The sequence below is a fragment of the Heterocephalus glaber genome, unplaced genomic scaffold, assembly GCF_053883595.1.
Source record: "Heterocephalus glaber isolate CG9 unplaced genomic scaffold, H.glaber_assembly_v1.0 deba00001610, whole genome shotgun sequence".
In the NCBI taxonomy this organism is placed as follows: Eukaryota; Metazoa; Chordata; class Mammalia; order Rodentia; family Bathyergidae; genus Heterocephalus; species Heterocephalus glaber.
In genome coordinates this window covers 33,809,614-33,831,909 of record NW_028258381.1, presented here as the reverse complement: position 1 = coordinate 33,831,909, position 22,296 = coordinate 33,809,614, and the positions used below count along the sequence as shown (strand labels likewise).

General features: G+C 44.5%; 1 protein-coding gene and 1 pseudogene across 14 annotated transcripts in view; one reads left to right on the top strand and one right to left on the bottom strand.

The window, feature by feature from the left end:
* Sun1 (Sad1 and UNC84 domain containing 1) overlaps nucleotides 1–13,172 on the bottom strand; it is a 53,171-nt gene extending 39,999 nt beyond the window's left edge. For 13 of the 14 annotated variants that reach the window (XM_004840323.3, XM_021254614.2, XM_021254609.2 and 10 more), the window contains exon 1: nucleotides 13,000–13,172. The gene's annotated coding sequence lies outside the window, so the exon portion shown is untranslated. Of the gene's footprint in view, nucleotides 1–12,558; nucleotides 12,578–12,999 lie in introns of those variants that run through there. The other variant, XM_087195840.1, reaches the window with a different exon arrangement.
* On the top strand, nucleotides 1,273–2,656 carry LOC101699639 (nucleosome assembly protein 1-like 1 pseudogene; annotated as a pseudogene).
* Nucleotides 13,173–22,296: the final 9,124 nt, after the last annotated feature.

Sequence of the window (22,296 nt, the reverse complement as noted above, 5' to 3'; positions counted from 1 at the left end):
CTTGGTTAGCAACTCTAGAGCAGATACAGATTAAAAAAGAAGAGCTCAGGAAAATGATGGAATCCATGAATGCCCAACATAGCAAAGAAATGGAATCCACAAAGCGACTGAAACAGATATCCAGGAAATTAAAAATTCAATTGAAAGTATATGCAGCAGAATAAGCCACTATGAGGGCAGAATATCAGATCTGGAAGGCAGGATTGTGGTCAGCAATCATGAACGACTTCTTAAAAATACCAAAGGACCACAAAAAAATCAATCCAACAGCTGCCAGATGGTGTAAAGAAGAACAACACAAGATTGATTGGCGTCAATGAGAAAGCAAGAGATATATTGCCCCGGCATGGTGGCGCACGCCTGTGATCCCAGCACACCTGTAGTCCCAGCACTTGGGAGGCAGAGGCAGGACATACTGTTTCTTGGGTGTGAGAAACTGAAAGTGTAAATAAGGACTGAGATGTATAACAGATATTGGGAAATGGGATGAAAATGTTCAAATGGGAAGGGAAACAAGTGAGGGGGGAGGAGGACAGGAAAGAAGGGACAAGAAAAAAGAGAACAGAAGGAAAAAATAAACACAAAGCTTTTGTAAATAACGAGGGGAAAAGGGATCACAGGGAGGGGAGAGGAATGGGAAAAAAAAGCAGCAGCCAAGATATATTATGCACAGGTACAAATTCCCTATGATGAATGTTATCATTATGTATATTCGAAATGTACCAATTAAAAAAAAAGTGGCAGCCAGGTGTAGTGGCACATGCCTATGATCCCAGCACTCCAGAGGCTGAGGCAAGAGGATCGCCACAAGTTCAAGGCCAGCCTGAACTACACCGCAAGACCCTGTATCCACCCTACCACCACCAAAAAAAAGAAAAAAAGAAAGTGGTGAGGTGAGCATACTTCTCAGGCTGTCATCTTACTTTCTTTAGAATGACTCAAACTTTCCTCTGGCTAAAAATGTTCACACACACACTGATTTTTTTTTTTTCAAAGTCCTCAGAGTGGTAATGTGAATCATAAAATGGTGGAAAATCTAGGGGGGGAAGAAAAGTAACAACATCCTGGACAAAAAATTATATATAAATGACTGTGCTCTCTAAAAAGATACTCTTGGGGCTAGGGATTTAGCTCAGTGGTTTCACCGCCTGCTTTGCAAGCGCTAGGACATGAGTTCGATCCCCGGTACCAAAAATAAATAATAAGTAAATAAATAAAAAATAAAAAGATACTCTTTTAAAAAACTAAATACTAGTCACTCCCTGCGCAGCTCCCACTGCCTGACTCCCCGAACTAGCCGCTGATATTTGCAGTTCTTACAACATGGCAGACATTGACAACAAAGAACAGTCTGAACTTGATCAAGATTTGGATGATGTTGAAGTAGAAGAAGAAGAAACTGGTGAAGAAACAAAAATCAAAGGACATCAGCTGACTGTTCAGATGATGCAAAATCCTCAGATTCTTGCAGCCCTTCAAGAAAGACTTGATGGTCTGGTAGACACACCAACAGGATACACTGAAAGCTTGCCTAGGGTAGTTAAAAGAAGAGTGAATGCTCTCAAAAACCTTCAAGTTAAATGTGCACAGATAGAAGCCAAATTCTATGAGGAAGTTCATGATCTTGACAGGAAGTATGCTGTTCTCTACCAGCCTCTATTTGATAAGCGATTTGAGATCATTAATGCAATTTATGAACCTACGGAAGAAGAATGTGAGTGGAAACCAGATGAGGAAGAAGAAGTTTTGGAGGAGCTGAAAGAAAAGGCCAAGATTGAAGATGAAAAAAAAGATGAAGAAAAAGAAGATCCTAAAGGAATTCCTGAATTTTGGTTGACTGTTTTTAAGAATGTTGACTTGCTCAGTGACATGGTTCAGGAACATGATGAACCTATTCTGAAGCATTTGAAGGACATTAAAGTGAAGTTCTCAGATGCTGGCCAGCCTATGAGTTTTATCTTAGAATTTCACTTTGAAACCAATGAATATTTCACAAATAAAGTGTTGACAAAGACATATAGGATGAGATCTGAGCCAGATGATTCTGATCCCTTTTCATTTGATGGACCAGAAATTATGGGCTGTACAGGGTGCCAAACAGACTGGAAAAAAGGAAAGAATGTCACTTTGAAAACCATTAAAAAGAAGCAGAAACATAAGGGATGTGGGACAGTTCGTACTGTGACTAAAACAGTTTCCAATGATTCTTTCTTTAATTTTTTTGCTCCTCCAGAAGTTCCTGAGAGTGGAGATCTGGATGATGATGCTGAAGCTATCCTTGCTGCAGACTTTGAAATTGGTCACTTTTTACATGAGCGTATAATTCCAAGATCGGTGTTGTACTTCACTGGAGGAGCTACTGAAGATGATGATGATGATTATGATGAAGAAGGTGAAGAAGCAGATGAGGAAAGGGAAGAAGAAGATGAGGAAAATGATCCAGACTATGACTCAAAGAAGGAGCAAAACCCAGCAGAGTGCAAGCAGCAGTGAAGCAGGATGTGTGTGGCCTTCAGGATAACCTGCACTGGTCTACCTTCTGCTTTCCTGGAAAGGATGACTTTACATCATTTGATGAGCCTATTTCACGTTTTTTTGGTTGGTTGTTTATTTTTGTTGTTTGCTGTCTAAAATAAAAATGTTAAATGCAATTTTAGTTCTCACAAGGTAATGTCTTAATTTTGTACTAATTCAAGTTAGAAACAGAGGCTTAACTTGGATTCATGGTAATTGTGCCCAGTTTAACATATTGAAGGAAAAGGAGCCAACTTTGAAAGATCTGATAAGCAAGTGGAAAACAAAAAGTAAAAGCATAAAACCTCTAAATGGTTTGATACATTTTTTAAAAGAAGAAAAGTTAAATTTCATAGTTTTGGATTATAACTAGAGAGAAAGCCCTAAGCCTCTATGGTCTATTCTGATCCTTAATTGCTTGGCTATGTCATTTACCCATGTTTCTGTTTACTATGTATTACAATGGGTAGTACTGTTTACTTAACTACCTCATAGATGTGTTAAGGCATAGCACATTAAATTTCATGAACTGTTAAAAAAAAAAATTAAATACTCACAGAAATGAAGACCACAATAGACATATTAAAATTTTACTGCACTCGAGGACTGTTTCAAATTTGAGGCCAGCCTGGGGTACTTAGTGAGTTCAAGGCCAGTCTAAATTACAGAGCAAGACCCTGTCTCCAAAAACACCAAATTAAAATAATAAAACAAAACAAAATAAAATTTTACTGCATCAACTACTTTCTTTTCTTTGGAGACAGGGTTTCACTATATCACCCAGGCTATATGGCCCAAGCAAGTCTTCCACCTCAGCCTCCCAAATGTAGTCTACCACTGAGTCTACAAATCTCTAATCTCAGTAAGTAGCATAAAACTCCTGGACTTAAAAAAAAACACCCCTCGGGCCAGGGTTTTAGCTCAGTGGCACCGTGCCTGGCAAGCGCAAGGTCCTGAGTTCAATCCTCATTACAAAAAAAAAAAAAAACTACCTCTGGTCCATGAGCCCTACCCAGAATACACACTGACAAGAGCAGTCATTCTTACCTGGTATTCTATTCACTCACATTAATGTCTTTTCACAAATAAAACTATGATTACTTAGTCATGCAATGTTTAATACCTGTTTAAGTGCCTCAATCTCCCTCTTGCTACTTTAACCAACATCTAAACCAACACAGGTGAGAATGTCAAGGCTCAGAGGCCTGTACCTCCACACTTGCTCTGCAGCCTGTAGAGGTTCTACACACCGCCCTTCGGAACAGGGCCACACCCAGCAGCAAAGTAATAATGGTTTCTGACTGTCCTTGCATTTGGTAATAATTTACTAAGCAACCAAAAAACACTGGGCTGAATGACATTACATAATGCTGCTCTCATCTTTTAGGGTAGCTATCTAATTTTTTCATCTCCTACTAGTTATTATCAAAAACAAACTTGCAGTCAAGTGTGGTGGCACATGGCTGAACTCCAGCACTCTGCAAGGCTAAAACAAGAGGATCTAAAGTTCGAGCCCAGCCTGGAAAACTCAGCAAAATAAAAAAATAAAAAAGGGCTAGGGATGTAGCTCAGTGTGAAGGCCCTGGGTTCAATCCCTAGCACCACAAAAACAAACACCACTTCCTAACTTCATTCACCAAAGTGATTTTTCACTTTAATAGTTCACTGTACCTGCATTGTCCACCATCACTAAACCTAAGGGTAAAGCACTCTGTGCTCTGCAGTCAGCAGTGGACACATACAGTACTTAGTGAGCTGGGACTCCTGGGTCTGGCTTGTATACCCCCAAAGTCAGCAGAAAACACTATGAATGAATGAATGGTGGCTGGCTGTGAGCTCTGCAGACTGTGAGATGGAGGCATCACAGCATGTAAGTCACATGGGTGGACTCAGGTGTGGATGCAGACCCTCTCCCCCACGTACTGACTGCCCTGATGCTCCTCCAGGTCTCCTGCAAGGCTGGGAAAGAATGCACCTGAGATCTGGCCTCAAGCTCACACGTAAGAGAGCACAGTTTTCAGAGCCCGGGAAACAGGATATAAAAGAAACTCTGTGTGCAGGCCTTTTATCCTGAAAAGTTGCATGGACATGTTCCCACAATGTGCAGAGATGCAGCGTGACAATGGAACCCAATCATCCAGCTGCACACAGGACTGGCTATCACCGTGTTTCAATTTGGTTCCTGCAATCCTGAGATGTACAACTAATCTGCCTCATTCAGTGGAGACCTTACACCACAATCTGAAGAGAAACCTAACTTCCTGACTGAATAAAATTCTAAGAACCAAACAACTAATGTTAGAATTTAGTTTATTCTCCCCACACTCTCACCTTTCCCCTCTACCCATTCTTCCTTGTCTTCCTTTCTTTCTTCTCTTTCTCCCTTAACAGACATAATATGGACTTAGAATATTTTTATCTGCAGTGTTCTACACAACTGAGTATTAAATAAAATGACAGGATAATATAAAGTTTTTAAAAAGAACTAAATGACATAATGTATGAAAGGTAGTGCCTGACAGATAACAAATACTCATAAGTTAGCTATAATCATTTTGTGGAAAATTATATAATTTATGCTTTAAATTACATCTTTAAAAATGTTTCAGCAATCTTCCCAGATGGAAGATTAACCACACTTGCCCTAAATAAAAGACAAAAGTCCACAGGTCAGCACAGAAGGCTCAGGCTCAGAGCTACCTCTGGCATTCACAAGCACATCTGAACACCCACAGGCAAACTGCAGATTGGTATTAGTCTAAAGATGGCTGGACAGTCAGCCTCCTCACAATCAGTTCCCCAATCTCCATTTACACTGTTGATTTTTTTTTTTTTTTTTTTGGTACCGGGGATCGAACTTGGGTCCTTGTGCTTACACAGCAGGCAGTGGCGGAAACCACTGAGCTAAATCCCCGGCCTTCCATTTACACTGTGGCCGATTACAGCTCCCTGTTAGTATCATACCCTGGGGTTGGCAGCTGCTAGGGCCAAGCCTCAGTCTAAGAGACTCACAGATGTAATCTGAATTCATAATCTGAACAGTCATGAAACTCTAAGTGAAAAAATGGATTTGAATGTTTTCAGTGGAATCAAAAAATCATGGAAAGACTCTGTAAGCTGATATTTTGCAAACAGATGTATCGAAGGAGAGGAGGCCCTGTCTTCAGGCTTTACTCTCCTCACTGCTCTAGTCCCTTCCTGGCTGCCCTGAGCCCAATATCATGACAGGTATGATCCCGTTCAAGCAGCACTCCTCCTCCCAGATGCCCTGAATGCTAGGAAGCCAAAGACTAACTTACACTCAACTTTTCGTGCCTGCATCAGCTCAGAGTACCTTACAGCCCAGGTTCCAAGCATCATGGCTCAAGGCCCATGAGGACTCATGCTGAGCTGAGCAAGAGTGAACAGGTCTTGAAGAGCCAGCACAACAGAAAACACACACTCTGTGAGATAAGGCCAAGAGAGATGTCTTTAGTATATGTGCTGCCAAAGCAAGCACATAAGAGATGTCTTTAAATAGAGGGGAAATCACTGCTCATGAGTCACTTTAGACAGGCTCTCTCCTTTGCCCTGTGCTTACTGGTGGCAAAAAGAGAGGGAGCCTATTAAAAGGAAATGTCTTTACACAGACGCCTTAGCAGAATTTTAAAATAAAGATCCCAAGGCTACACTTTCAGGGATCATTTCTATGCTTGGTTAAAATTAAGATGCCAAGGGGCAGGGATGTAGCTCAGTGGCGCCATACCTGCCTGGTAAGCACAAGGTCCTGAGTTCAATTCCCAATACTGGGGGGAAAAAAAACCTAAAACAAAAAGATGCCAAGACTCTACTTAGTTACACTAGGTCTCTGCTTCAATACCATTTACCTCTAGATCACAAACTATAAGGTTCACATTATATGGTAGAGATGAAAATATAAAGCCCAATTTTTACGTGTGAATGCTTTGGTCAAAAATGTGTTTAAGCCCTGTCAGTAATATCATTTTGAATCTTTACTATTTAAAATATCTGCACTGATCACATAGCAATCTAAAAAACATTAGGGTCGGGGATTTAGCTCAGTGGTGCCATGCCTGCCTGGCAAGCCCAAGGTCCTGAGTTCGAGGGAGGGGTCAGGGGGACTAAAAAGCATAGCTGAAAAGTCCCAAAGACTGCAAATTATGTAAGATTAAAAATAGCTTCAAGTAGGGCCGGGGAGTTAGCTCGGTAGTTCGTGCACCTGCCTTGCAAGTTCAATCCCCGGTACCAAAAAAACAAACAAAAAAACAGCTTCAAGCAAATGGTCTCCCCAAATAAAGAAATCAATGTTTTCAGAAGATGCCTCAAGCCGGTGATTTAGCTCAGTGGTTCAGCCACCTGCCTCGAAAGTGCAAAGTCCCAAGTTCGATCTGCGGTACCAGGAATTTACACAGCATCTCTGATTTCATTTTGAGGAAGCAAAACAACGTTAGTTTATGAAAAACTTGAGATTTATAATAAGTGCCTGAAAATCCTTAAAAATTATTGAACACCTGGGCCGGGGATTTAGCTCAGTAGTTCTGCTGCCTGCCCCACAAGCGCAAGGACCCGAGTTCGATCCCTGGTACCAAAAAAAAAAAAAAAAAAAAAAATTATTGAACACCACAAATCATGGATTCAAACCTAACACACATATACACACACCAGAAAATGAGAAACAAATAATTACAACCTAGAAATATCTGAAAGGGGTTCCCAGGATGCAACATACAACACACATTTTATACACACACACACACACACACACACACACACACACCCTTGACCACTGTGTGTGTCTGTGTGTATATGATACTGGGGATTGAATCCAGGGTTTTATGCTTGATAGGCTGAACTTGTTTTAAAAATGTCTAAGCCAGGGCTGAGGATTTAGCTCAGTGGTTTTGCCACCTGCTGCACAAGCGCAAAGACCCACGTTCAATCCCTGGTACCAAAAAAAAAAAATGTCTAAGCCAGGGATTGTGGTGCATAACTGTATCCAAATCGCAGCACCCAGGAGGCTGAGGCAAGAGGATCACCATGAGTTTGAGGCCAGCCTGGGCTACATAGCAAGATCTTGTCCCAAAAAGGAAAAAAAAAAAGTAAAAATGTCTAGAAAAGTCCTAACTAAATTTGATGGTAAATTCATCTTCATCTGCTAAGTGGTGGAGGTGGCAGAGCCCTTGGATGCAACTGAGACTCTTCTACCAACTGAGCTAAGGACCTAGGGCCAGGTAAGATACCTGACTATATAAGACAGACAATATCAGGTCCTCCAACTTTCTGAGAGCACCTGTGGGAATATAAGTATACCTACTTCTCAGGTGCTGTTGGAGGGGTCCCTAAACATCCCACCTGCTCAGCACTGCTTGCCTAGCACATGTGAAAACAAAAAAGTCAAGTTGTTATTAACAGCAGCAGCACTGGACTGAAAGATAACTTCTAGCCAAGCTGAACTGGCACTTCCCTCTTTTGAAATGATAAGCCAACAGGAAGAGGTGTAGGCTAGGTGGGCAAACAGCTGGGTGTTATGGAGAATATCTCTGCTCTAAGTGATGCTGAATTATCACACATATACATCTAATGATAAGGACTCTAGACTTTTTAAGAATCCCACTTCCTCTTACAGCAACAATCATCACGTTTCAGCAAAAGTCCAAGAACAAATAGTCTGGTACATATTAAGGTCAAGAGTCTTTCTTTTTAGAATGCAGAAATTTAAAATAGTTTCATTTTATTTGCCCTTAACCTAGAGTGCACATAATCTCCTTCTGACCAATGCAATGGGAAGGACTGCCTGTGTCATTTGTATTGTCAGGAGCTGACGAGAGGCAGCAGCCTTGCACCTGGGGCGGAGTGCTAGAACTATGTGCCAGCCTGACAGCACTGTCTGAAAGACTTGAAACATCTTTTGGTGTTGCAGCCTACTGTACTTCTTAGCCTTTTAGGGGGCTGTCTCTTGCCTATTTTTTCCCCCCTAATAGTGGGGATTGAACCCAAGGCTTTCCTGTTGAGCTACATATACCCCAGCATTTGTGCTCATCAACACAGATCTAACATTTACTTATTAATGTGTCTCTCTCCAGCTAGACCCTGACTACAGAGGGCAGGAACTGTGCTTTACTCACTTGCAGGTTTAAGCCTTAATTGGGGACAGATGAACACTGTAAATAAAGCGCTACAAAGTGGGAGCTTACCATTGTACCTTGCTTAAGCTGAAAATACGTATCTAAAATTTTCTGCTCCTTTTTTGACAATGTCCTGGAAGAATCATGCTCAAAGTGTTGTAAGAAATTAGGAAAAGCAGTAAAGTCACAAGTACTTGGGCTTTTATTCTTTCTCCTGGTAGATTCATCTAGTCAGAATTGAGAAGCTCCCATATCCAACTATTTGGTAATTTTATGGAATGGTAATAGGAGCACTAACTACAGCATTTTATTTATTCTTTGAACACAGCTTATCCACTAACACCTTTCCTAGATTACCCTCTTACAATTCTGTTCTTCCTACCAGGACACACCAGGCTAAAGGGGAGCACTTTCCAGTACTGAAGACGTCTGCAGCATGAGTATATAAACACCAACCAAAGAAATCATACGTCAATCTGTTTTTCATATTCTAGGTACAGTCCACATCTTCCAATCAGATTAAAAGTCAAAATCAGTAAAATAAAAACAAAGCAGCCAGACAATGGGCTACTCTACTTTTAAACCACATGTGTCCCCATGTGTAAATACCAAACAGTTTCTCTAGTGTGAGAAATTGAGAGTGTAAATAAGGACTAAAAGGATTAGTAACTAATAATTGATACTTTGAAATAGGAAAAGGTCCAAAGGGGTAGGGGTGGTGGGAGGAGATGGGGAAAGGAAAAATTATGAGAAAAGAAAAAAAATGGAAATGAAGTATGTAAATAGGGAAGGGTTGAGGGGTGAAGGGCGCACAGGTAATGGGGAAAAAATAAGAACCAAGATACATCATGGACAGGTACAAACACCCAAAGATAAACCTAAATGTATTGTATACCTAAAATGGACCAATAAAAGAATTTAAGAAAAAATAAATAAATAAACCACGTGTCCCCAGGGGAGTCCTACCACTCTCCACCAGGAACCGCAGGTCTGGAGTGGGCACTTTCATACAGCCCATCTGTGACCTGCAGTTTAATTCTGCATAGGGGCAAAATGCATCTGTCACAAAGATCTTGCCTCCTACACAATTCGCTGTGTACCCTTAGGTGACTAAATGAAAACCAAACACCAGGACAAGTGTGCTTACTTACCAATAAAACTGAAACTGCAAAACTGACTAATAAGCTATACAAGTTGCTTAATGAAGCAGAGCCAATTATAACACTAACTATAATAAATAGCTATTATAAGCATCAACACTATGTTCTGTGTTTCTTTTGGGCCACTGGAAGCAAACTGCTTTAAATGCAGAGCTACTATTCTCAGACCTGCTATATGAAAACCAAGTAGGGTAAGCAGTCCAAAACAGCAATGTGTTCCAAATATAGGAAGCCAGGGGAAGAAAACCAGACCATGTTTCCAAGCAACTAAATATGACAACCTCCCCCGTAACCACAAGAACCAGGACATCCCCCATCCCACCCCACCTCTGTATTCACAGCAGCAGTAATGGAAGTCCCTTCAAGGAGTGCTCAGAAATGCTTGCTGTGAGGCATCAGTGGGCCTAGGAAAAATGTCTTATAGCTCCCAGGATTCTCACCTCCCCTGAGATGTCCAAGAAGGGCAAGTGTTGTAGGTGAATAAAGGGCAGCTTCCCCTGGGTCAGCACTTGAACAATGCCACTTGCACTTACTGTGAGCCAATTCAGATTGGCTTTGTTTCCAAGATCTGGAAAGGCTAAGAGTGACTATGTAGGAGGCCATTCAGCTGTCACAAATTCAGGACCAGGAGACAGTGGTCATGAACTGCAGATAACGCACTCCATTAAATACTGCTATTCTTTGAAAATAGATCACCCAGGAATTTCCTTAACAACATTAAAAATGTTGTGAACACTGATGTTAGATTCCACCTTTCCCAAAGGGCTATTCTTAAAAAAGTATATATCCATGAGAACAGAAACAAAAGGAGAACAGCCATGGCAAGAAACTCTTTTTTTTTTTTTTTTGAGACAGGGTCTCGCTGTGTAGCTCAGGCTGGCCTCGAATTCACAGCAATCCTCCTGCCTCAGCCTCCCCAGTGCTGGGATTACAGGCATGCACCACAATGCCTGGCTCAAGCAAGAAACTTTCGGAAGTTAGACATATGAAAACTGACTTGGGCCAGAAAAAGATTAATTATAAATTTAAAATGGGAAATACTAAAAAAAAAAATCCAATTTTCACCACAGAACACCGAAAAGACTCAAGAACTAGTAGTACCTGTTTCCATTTGGAAGTGAAGGCACAGGATAGAAGCAAAATACAGGAAAAAGGATCAAATCCTTAAAGTCTGTTTAGATACAAACAAAACCATATGATCATCTCAACAGGTACAGAAAACACCCCAGAGAACCTCTACACCCCTTCGGGATTAAACAGTCAACAAACCAGAGGTATAAAGTAACTTCTATCCCCATGTCCACAGCTGAAGTAAAAGACTGAGCCAGGAACCTGTAATCTCAGCGCTCTGGGAAGCTGAGGCAGGAGGATCACAAGTTCGAGACCAGCCTGAGAAATTTAGCAAGATTCAGAATTTTAAAAAATGTGAAGCAGGAGATTCTGAAGCAGAGACTCAGAATTTTAAAAAAAGATCCCAAGTTCAAGTCCCATCTGAATGCTCGGTTACTTAGCAAGATGCCGTCTGAATAAATAAATAAATAAATAAGTATTTTAAAAGAGCTAGGGATGTAGCTCAGTACAAAGCCCTTGTGTTGTGGGGTTTTTTTGGTGCTGGGGATCGAACTCAGGTCCTTGCGCTTGCCCAGCAGGTGGCGAAACCACTGAGCTAAATCCCGGGCCCCAAAGCCCTTGTGTTTAATCTCCAATATTGCATTCGTACACACACACACACACACACACACACACACACACACACACACACACACACACAAATACGTAAGACTGAAAGTTTCTGCTAAGATCGGGAACAAGACAAGAATGCCCATTGTCACAACTGCTAAACAACACCGTCCTTGGAGGTCTTAGCCAAAGCAATTAGTCAATAAATAAATAAATAAATAAATGGCATATAATTGGAAAGGAAGTAGTAAGACTGTCACCATTCTCAGATGTCCTCACATATTAATCCTAAAGAACCCACAAAAAACAATTACTAGAGCTAATAAATTCAGCAAAGTTGCAGGATGCAAGATCAGCACACAAAAACCAAATGTTGCCAAGTATAGTGGCAAACGGCTGTAATCCCAGCACTCTGGGAGGCTGAGGCAGACTAATTTAGCAAGACTCAGAATTTAAAAAGACGTGGGCACCGGGGATGTAGCTCAGGGGCACAGCATCTGTCTGGTAAGCATGAGGTCCTACGTTCGATCCCCAGTTACCCCCCCCCCAAAAGACATGGGGATGTAGCTCAAAAAACAAAACAACAACAACAAAATTTCAAAAGCATCCCGGTTGTACTTACACACACTAGCAACGAACAACCTGAAATGAAATGAAAATTCTTTTTACAGTAGCATCAGAAGAAATAAAAATCTTAGGAATAAATTTAGCCAAGCAAGTACAAGACTTACACTGAAAACCACAAAAACGTTGTAGAAAGAAATTTTAAAAGGCCTACCTACCAAGCTCAAGGATTAAAAGACTACGTAAATACTGTAATGATGGTAACACTCCCAAAGTGATCTATCATGTTGACTTTTTGTACAGTCATGGAAAAGCCGATCCTTAAATTCAGATTTAACTGTAACGGGTCTCAAATGATAAGAAATAATCTTGGGGGAAAAAAAGTTGGAGGAAACACATCTCCCGATTTCAAAACTTTCCACAAAAATTTGGCCCACGCATAAGGACAGATAACACAGGCTAACAGAACAGAATTCAGGATCAAGAAGTGCAAACAACAGACAAACGCTAGTGACCAGCACAGGTGACGGTCCCGCGTGGCCGGCTGTGAGAGAGTAGGTGGCTCGGTCCTCTCGCTCGCCGGGCCCCGCCTTGCGCCCCGCCCGGGCACCTGCGCCCGGGGCAGAACGCGCCCGTGGAGGGGGAGGGGGCCGCGCCTGCGCACCACACCCAGGAACCCGCGACTGGGGGGTTAGGAGACCCAGTATTCAGGGACATCAGTGGAACCCGGCTCGGGGGCGTCTGGGGGATGGAGCACCAAGGGGGCGCCGCTGCCTAGCTTCAGGCAGAACTGCGCGGGCCGTGGACGGTGACCGTTGCCGGCCAAGGATAACCCGCAGCACGGCCCGGTCCCGCCCGCTCGCTGTGAGCGGCATTCTGGGCTTCAGGCACGACCCTGGTCTCCTCAGCCTTTCGCCTGGCCCCCAGCCCGGCCCGCCAGCCAGCCTTTAGCTCACCCGCCTCGCGCGGCTACCCCAGGCCTCGTCCGCGCCTCCAAGGCCGAGACCGGAGAACCCCGCTACGCCAGCCAATCGCGGTCGGGGGCGAGAGCAACTCGGCGTGCACCAATCCCGAGCACTCCACCTTAAAGCTTCGGGCCAATGAGGAGCTACTGTGGGCAGCGGGCGCGGAGGGGCGGGCGCTAGGGAGGGGGCGGGGTCAGCGGCGCGTCACGGGGCAGGGTGAAGCAGACGCCAACCGAGCGGCGTCTGGAGGACCGGTTCGCATCGCCGGGAGGGTCCAGGTCTCCCGGAGGAGTCGCTTGTCGGGGCGGGATCTCACGTTGCGGGAGGGGTGCAGATAGAGGAGTGTCCGCACCTGGGGGGAGGGGCCTGCTGTGAGGGGTGGGGTCGTGGCTGGGGCGGGGTCACGTGGGGTGGGGATGGGTCACGTGGGTGGGGGCGCACCCTCCGCACCCTCCCCACCCTCCGCACCCTCCCCACCCTCCCCACCCTCGGTGCTTCTCGGGCCAGGCCTAGCTGGCCCTCCCAGTCCTCGGCCGGTGCCTGGTCTGCAGTCGGAGGTCCTCCTCTGACCCCTTCAGCACCGCGTCTGTCAATTCGCGCGGCCCCCGTCCGCCATTGGCGTGGACAGGTCCAGGGACCGCAGGCCGGATCCTTGGTCTCTCTACCGCCTGGGCAGCCTTTGCCTGCCTTCCCCTGCAGGGCGGCAGGGTGCGGAGCTCCTCCTTGGGGAGCTCGCAGGGGCCCTTTCCCACCTGCACACGCCTTGGAAATACTGGATCAGATCACTCTTTGTTTTTTTTTAATTGAAGTATAATTTACAAACCATAACATTCACCTTTTTAAACTGCTCCCTTCTGTGTTTTGACAAACATACAGTTGTGTAACTGCTACCACAATCAAAAATTCCCTCTTGCCCAGGGCGGTCCTGCCCGCACCCAATTCGCAAGTATGTTCCTGCCTTTCCAGAACACAATGTAAATGGAAACGTTTAAGAGTCGTTTTTTTTTTTTCCTCTTTCCTCCTCTCTTCTCCCTCTTCCCCCTCCTCCCCTCTCCCCCTGCCTCTCTCTCCTTCCCTCATTATGGGGTCTGTGTATGTTGCCCAGGCTGGCTTCCAACTCCAGGCAGGGCTCAAGGGATTGCCCAAGTTTGAAAGAAGCAGTCCCTCTTACAGGGTGAGGGTTCCACAGTGAGTTATCTTGTTCACTGTATGAAGGGCTCATGAGTTTTCCTGTGAGAGCCAGGTAGTAGACCTTTCGGGCTTTGCCTGTCTTGTGGCTTCCATAGCAAGTGCTAAGAGACTACTGTTAGGGAAAACAGATACTCAGGGCTGTGTTCCTGGAAACCTTCCCGGGGTGGCAGCTGGCTGTGCAGGCCAGTGGCCCATGGTTGCTGAGCCCGGGACCAGTAGGGACATCTGGATTGTCTCCAGTTTGGGGCTGTAAACACAAAGCAGACCTCTGTGTGGCCATCTCTCTTAACTGGTTTTCTGGGTTTATTACCTATCCCTCACTTTTCTCTCATAGTTTATATTCTTCTTCTTCTTCTTCTTCTTTTTTTTGGTACCGGGGATTGAACTAGGGACCTTGCACTTGTGAGGCAGGTGGCAGCACCACTGAGCTAAATTCCTGGCCCTCTCATAGTTTAAATATACAAACTTTGACTCTTTGGCTGGGTACTATGGATTGAACCCAAGGCCTTCCCACTGAACTATGTCCCTAGCCATATATATATAGGCTTTTTGAGACAGGGTCTCCAATGTAGTTTAGGCTGATCTTGAACTCACTCACTGTGTAGCCCAGGCTGGCCTCAAACTCAGGGTAATCCTCCTCCCTCAGCCTCCCAAGTGTTGAAATTACAGGTTTGTGCCACCACACACACCTCCAGCCAGCCCTTTTAAGAACTTTATTTTGATGGCGGTGGGTATGGTGGCCCATGCCTGTAATTCCAGCACTCAGGAGGCTGAGGCAGGAGGATTGCCCTGAGTTTGAGGCCAGTCTGAGCTACACAGTGAGTTCAAGGCCACCCTGAACTAGTTTCAAAAACAATTTTTTTAATCTTGAGATGGGGTCTGGCCAAGTCATTAGGTCGCCCAGGCTGCACTTGGACTCTTTTCCTGACTCAGCCTCCCAGAGTGCTGAGACTTCAGGCTTGTTCTTTCATGCCTGGCTAACTTTATTAAATAATGCATTAGCATTAATGGGCCTCATATTGCTGTTACAACCCTGAATCAATGTATTCCTCAGTCATATCTGTTTGTTAGAAAGACTTTAACAGATGGTCATGCCCACACACCTGTCTCAACCCTGTCCTGGAGCCACTCCTGGGCCTCTGACTCCAGAGGACAGATGTTGAAATAAAGGGACCTCACCCCCAAGACTGGCTTCTGCTTCCCCACTCTGGCAGCCAGCATAGCATCCTGTAGGCCTTGATCTGTAGGGCCTGCTAGGGGAGAAACAAGGACAAGGAGAAGACAGGGACCTGGGGTCCTGTGCCCCAAATACATTCTGGATGTGGATTCTTCTGCCTGGTTGGGCTCCTTTCAGAGGAGGGTGCTGGTAACATGGTGTACCCCCAAGTGTTGGTCCCACAGCTCTTGCACTGTAGCTATTGCTGTTTCACAGCAAGGGAAACCAAGGCAATGGCCAGGCTGGCAGCAGGGGATGCAGCTGGTGTGTGTGCTCACTGTCTCCACAGCCACTGTCTTTCTTTGCTGCAGGGTTGGGGGAAGCCAAGGTCTGCTGTACCAAGCTCTGAGCTGGCAGAAGTTCTTGTGGCTCCACGAGCTCACACATCAGAATTGGTAGCAGATTCTGCCTTTTGGTTGTAAACAGAACTTGACTCCTTAGAGAGGAATAAGGACTGGCTAAGAAACCTGAGCCCAGAGGCTTCATGCCATCTGGATTAGGGTGCTGCATGGGGATCCAAGGGCAGGGCCAGCAGAAAATCAACATAACACCCTTGCCCCACTACTGGGGATTGAATCCAGGGCCTTTGCACTGAGCTACATCATCAGCCCTGTTTTCTTTCTTTCTTTTTTTTTTTTTTTTTGCAGTACTGGGCATTGAACTCGGACCTGTGCTTTTCGAGGCAGGCACAGTGCCACTGAGCTAAATCCCTAGCCCAGCCGTTTTCTCTTGAGACAGGTTCTCACTAAATTGCCCAGGCTGGGCTCAAACTTGTGATCCTCCTGCCTCAGCCTACAGAGTGCTGGGAGAATTATTTATAGTTGTGAGCCACCACACCTGGCAAAAATCCCTTTTTTAAAATATATAACTGAAAATTACTGCAGTCATTTCTCCTAGACTAAACAGTGAAAAGCTGTTTGGAAAGTCAGCCATCAGATAAAAATCCCTTTCCCTTAAGGAAACAATCTCACTTCTCTAGGAGCAGGTTCTCATCCTGCTTGCCAGGGGTTCCTGCTTTAGGCGGGAAACACCACAAAGGAAATGTTTTCTCTTCCCCTGGGTTGTCTTCAGCCGCAGTCAGCAAGTGCAGCTCCTGGGACTGCTGTGGTTCAGGGCATGTCTCCCTAGAGAGTGGTAAAGAAATGAGGCAGAGAGCTGGGACAATCTCCACTTGGGCCAGTGTTTCTAAATTCCAGAATTCAAAAACCTATACCCCAATGTTCACTACTGACAAGGGGCTCTGTTGCCTTTGACTTCCCATCCATTCCTAAAGCCACAGACAGGAGTGCTGCTAAAAGACACAGGAAAAAAGGGCAATCTCCACTTCATAAGACTGGAGACCTTACCAGCCAGGGTGTGTCCTGTTGTAGGAGACTTTGTTGGGCTCAAGGGAAGGTGTTTCCTGGTCCCTTTCTGTTTTTGGAGGCTCCAGGCAGTTTGTGGCTGCTTCATCCAGCCTCTGCCCCTGTGTGGCCTCTGTCTCAGTGTGTTTTCTTCTCTGTCTTTCTCTTTTTTTTTGTAAAGTCACTTGCCATTGATTTAGGGCCCACCCTAACTCAGGATAACCTCAATTTTCCTGGGCTTCTCGTCATCTCTCTGACCTCCAGACACTGATGTCCAAATCCTGGATGCAAATGTCCCTCTACCAGTTCTCTGGATCTTCCTGGGTATCACATGACATGTCCAACTTAAAGTCTCTAAACTGAAATTTTTGGTTTTTCCCTAACCCTCTCCTCATTGGGTCAGTCAAACAAAGACAATCTGTTCCAAGCTGGGTATGGTGGTGCATACCTGTAGTTCCAGCTTCTCCAGAGGCTGAAGCAGGAAGGTCATAAGTTTGAGACCAGCCTGGGAAACTTAGCAAGATCCTGTTTCAAAATAATATAAAAGGGCCAGGGATGTAGCTTATACAAGGTTCTGGGTTCAATCCCCAGTACCAAAACAAACAAAAACCAAAACAAACAAAACCCAAAACTCTGTTTCTTCTGAGGCAGGAGATTAGAGTGTGTCAAAGCAGCTGAGCAAGTGGGCATGTCCTGTCAATAACAGAGATCTTGGGGATGCACTGAAAAACAGTCCCCAAAGCCTGCATCTGGGACTAATCAGAGAATGCTATCTTTAATTCTTGTGAGAAATCAAGTAGGGTTTTGATAGGACGCCATAGACCTGACATCAGCCTGAGGAGTGAAAGATACAAAAGATGGCCACCATTAAGCTGCTATGCTGTCTCTTTCGTAGTGGTCCACTCTCACTCTGTAAAATGAACTTCTCCTACTTTTAATTGGCCCACATTCACTCTGAACAGCATGTTTCTTTTCCTACCTTTAATGAATGTATAATCTTGCTACCTTTTGCACTTGTCTTGACCAATTCTTTGTTCAAGACAGAAAGAACCTAGAAAACACCTCTAGAAAGAGACCTCAAAACCTAATTATGTATTTTGGCGAGCCAGCCGGGAGCAGGCAAGGCCCTTTGAACACAGTTTTATTTTTCTCTCTCTGAAATCTGTGGCCAAGAACAGGTTTAGGTTTTCTTTCCCTCTGTCTCTCCCCTAGGAAAGCTCCAATCTCTTTCTTGTCCTTTCTCTCCAGTATGGGCTTTTGTCTGTCAGAAGTTTCAAATTCTTTTAGGTTATCAGGGAGAGGATGGGAGCTAAAGGTTTGTAAAAAGTAATGGAAGCTGGGGAACTCAGGAAGTTTTCTCACGGCTCGGGGAATAGTTTCCTGGTGTGTCCTACCATGTAGGGGTGGGGGGAGTGCATGGCCTCTGTGCTTTTCTCAGCTAGTAAGAGAGGTCCATAGGTTGGCTTCAAGTTTATCTTCCCTTTTTCTGTCTTCTCTTTCCCAGTTTTTGTTACTCAATGTGGTTGGGGTATGCCAGGGTGTCTTCCTATGGCCCACTTGCAGATGAACGGACCATTTTAGCCTCCATGGGCCCAAGAGGGCTTTTGCAAACTATGTAGTTTCCATGTGTGCAACCTAGAGTTTACTACACTTTTTTTTTCCTCACATTTTTGTTTTTTGAAATTAATTTTATTGGTACATTTTAGGTATACATAATGGTAACATTCATCATATGGAATTTGTACCTGTATATGATATAACTTTTTTTTTTGGTACTGGGGATCGAACTCGGTATGTGTATATATCTTGATTCTTCTTTTTTCCCCCCATTTCTCTACCTTCCCTTCAACTCCTCTTTCCCTCCTTATTTATAAAAGCTTTGTTTCCACTTTTTCCTTCTATTCTTTTTTCCTTTTGCCTTCCTTCCATCCTTCCTTCCCCCCCTCCCTCCTCCCTAGTTCCCCTTCCCATTTGAACATTTTCTTCCTGTTTCACAGTATCTATTGTACATTTTGGTCTTTATTTACACTTTCAGTTCACATTTTTGTTTCTCTAACACTTTGTTCAGCTTTCTCCTTTGGGACCCTGCTTGTGATCAAAGTCTTCTCTGCACTTTTCTCTTAGCTAGCCTTTTATTTCTGGGTAGCCTTAATGAGTTCCTTTCTCGGGGCCTTGATTCAACCTAGTCCACCCCTCTGCCATGACTGGCAGCCATTTTGATTCCTCCTGTGAGTCAGTTACATGATCCCCACCATGTTTGGTGGCCATATTGGTTCATCCTGTGGGACAACCACATGTTTCTGCCATATTTGTTATTTTGGTTGGTCATGTGATTCTGCTGTGTTTGCCATTTTCTTTCTTGCAAGTGAACTCATGGACACCAGTGAATCTCACCCTTATAGATAATAGCTGTCTTAGTTACTTTTTTCATTGTTGAGACAAAATACCTTAGGTATTTATTGTAGAGGTTTCAGTTCAAAGTTGGCTGGCTCTAAGGCAAGATGGCATGACTGAGGGGCATCATAGAGGAGAAACAGTTCATGGCAGGCAAAAGGCAGCAAGCAACAAATGACAAGGAGTGGCCCTCTTTCTGTCCCTTAGAGTTTATCCAGGATGTTGAGTAGCACTCATACCCAGGGTGGGGCACTCTTAATCCTACCCAGAACTATGCCAAGCCAATTGGTGAACTAATTTAGTAATCACACACCCTTGATCCCAGCATTACACACTTAATTCCCGCATCACATACACTAGATCCAGCCACTTCTGAAAAGCCCCACCTATGATGGCATGAGGCTTTGAGGGGGACATATATACACAAGCCATACAATAGCTAAAGACTCCAGTTTTAGAGAGCACATGAGCTACATCCCTGCTTCTCTGCCAAATCTGGTTAGATCCCTTCCTTATTTTTTTCTAACAGAAATTCAGGTAATTTAGGAACATGTGCATGTAAAGGTCAACTCAATTGGCTGGGAGTATGCAAAGTAGAGTACTAGCTCTTTCTCCATGCTACTTGTTTTTGCTTTTGTTGTGATAACTGTAACCTTGTTTATGTTCCTATCTAATAGAATGTATAACCAGTGGTTGTTGCATTGTAAAATTTTCTTTTGTCAGTAGACGTTTTTCCTTTTGTGGCTTGATCTAACAAAAATGCAGGAAATTATCAGGGTTTTAGGGGTTTTATTCAGGAAAAGCACCTATTCCTCCTCTTTAGACAGGCATACTGTGATATTAGGAGGTTTTATAATGGGCTAAGAGGCATCCAGCCAGTAGAGCACTCCAATTCCAGACTCTGTCATAGGAGGAGATCCAAAGGTTCAAGAGAAAGTGGCACCAGTGCCCACATAAGGCCAGATACTTCTGGCCCCCAAGGAGCCCAGCTTTACCAGGGGAGGCCCTGATGATAATTGGACAGCTCTGAGACTGACCTAGAGGATATCCTGTAAGATTCCCCATTTAGGAGCTGACCCAGGGAAAGTTTCTACACAGTTTCTATGACCTAATCCCAAGGAGTTCAGCCCTATCAGGTTACACCCTGGGGCTGAAAGGCTTGGGAACCACCAGGAGATTCCCTATAAGGTCCTACAAACAAGTTGAGGAGTGACCCAGGGATGGGCCTGTTAGGTTTCCCACAACTCCTCCCGCCCACAAAGCCCATTTTAGGGTACACTTCATCTATTCCACCTGACTCCCTGTTTGAATGCCTTCTCAGATGGATATTCAGCAATGCAAAGAAAACTGGGTAAATTTTCCAAGGACTCTGAACAATCTGCTGATGGCTTTCAGACCTGAACTATGGCTTTTGATCTGGCCTGGTGAGACTGTTTCTAAGGGAGCCCCCCTACGCGGGGTTCTACCCTGATCTCTTAGGAGTTTACTGTTTCTCAAATGGCTAAGGGAGCCCCTGGGGGCTCCACCCTGATCTCTTAGAAGTTTCTAAGGGGGCCCCTGGGGGGCTCCACCCTTCTCTCTAATGAGTCAGTGGGCCCCAGGTTGCACCATGGGCAACACCCAGCAGATCCCAGTGCCCTGGCCATTAGGATGAACTAGGAAATGTTGAAAGATGGCTATAGAATGGCAATTACTATTCTTCAGTTAGGCCTCTTCTGCAAAAGGCAAGGAAAGTTGTGTAAAATCCCTCATGTGCAGGCTTCTATGACTCTATCTCTGTAAAGGCCCAAGAACCATGTCATTTAAAAGACTCTCCAAAAGAAAAAATTGATACCTTCTTTTTTAAAACAGCATCATGCTGTGTATTCCAGGGTGGACTTGAACTATATAGCTCAGTCTGGCCTTGAACTCACAGCAATCCTCTTGCCTTAGCCTCCCAAGTGCTGGGATTATAGACATGCACCACTACATTTGGCTAAAAATTTATACCTTTAATGATCCTGGATGTCGGGAGCCGGTGGCCTACAAGTAGTTAATGCAACTGGTGGAGAATAGGAAGTGTGCAGGGGGCGAAATTCTAAGTACTGACTTGTGGGGAGCCAAGGGTTAATTACAATACTAAAGACACATTGCAAGTGAAAGTAAGCCGGGGGCGAGGATTGTTAAGAACAGCACAAGGACACGGAGATAGGGTAGGGAAAACACGGGACTGTCTCAAGGCCTGGGGAATCTCCAGATGTGCCTTATGTAAGATGTTTTCTATTCTTGAGTACTATATAAGAGAATAATAAAGTCAATAAAGTTGCTCGGAACTTTCATGAGCCTCCCGTTTCTTGTCTTTCTCTTTCATCCTCACACCCCCACTCGGAACCTGTTCGACTGCTGTGGCTGGACCGCGGCACCTGTCCTCAGACACTCACTTTGGGTCTCTCCCACCTGTTTCCACCAGAGGCTAGCACTGCATAGAGACCCAGTATTTTCAAATATCACCCAATTGCTGGACATGGCCTTTTCTGTATTCAACAATCAGGATCAGATGAAGATGGAAGAAGAAGGGGTGAGAAAAATAAAGACTAAAATCATGGCTGTCCCAATGGGCAATGCTTTAAGCACACCCAAGTTGTCCAAGGGAAAACCCAGCGTCAGTAAAGACCTGCAAGAAAACTGGACACTGGACACATGACTGTACCAAGCCACCACCCAAGCCCTGCTCCATGTGTGAAGCAGCTAATGTGCACTGGAGGTGCTGGAGGAGAGGTTCGAGCCCAGTCACAACCCTCACCTCCCACTCTGCTGAAGAGGACTGAAGGGGCCCAGGGCAACCTGCAGTGCCCCTGTCCATGGACATCTCTGTCTCTTTCAAGAAACCTTGGGTGACCCTGGATATCATAGGTAAGCAATGTCAATTCCTCTGGCTTCTGTTTTAACTTCCTTCTCTGGAAAACCCACCTCTAGATTTATAGTCATAATTAGGGTTGAGGGGAGCCCAAGTTAGAGCTTCTTTACTCCTGCTTTGACATGTCAATTAAAATTGTCAGATGTTCACAAGTCATTTGAAATGCAAATGAAAACAACGCTGAGATTCCACCTCACTCCAGAAAGAATGGCTGCTATCAAGAAATCAACCAATAACAAATGCTGATG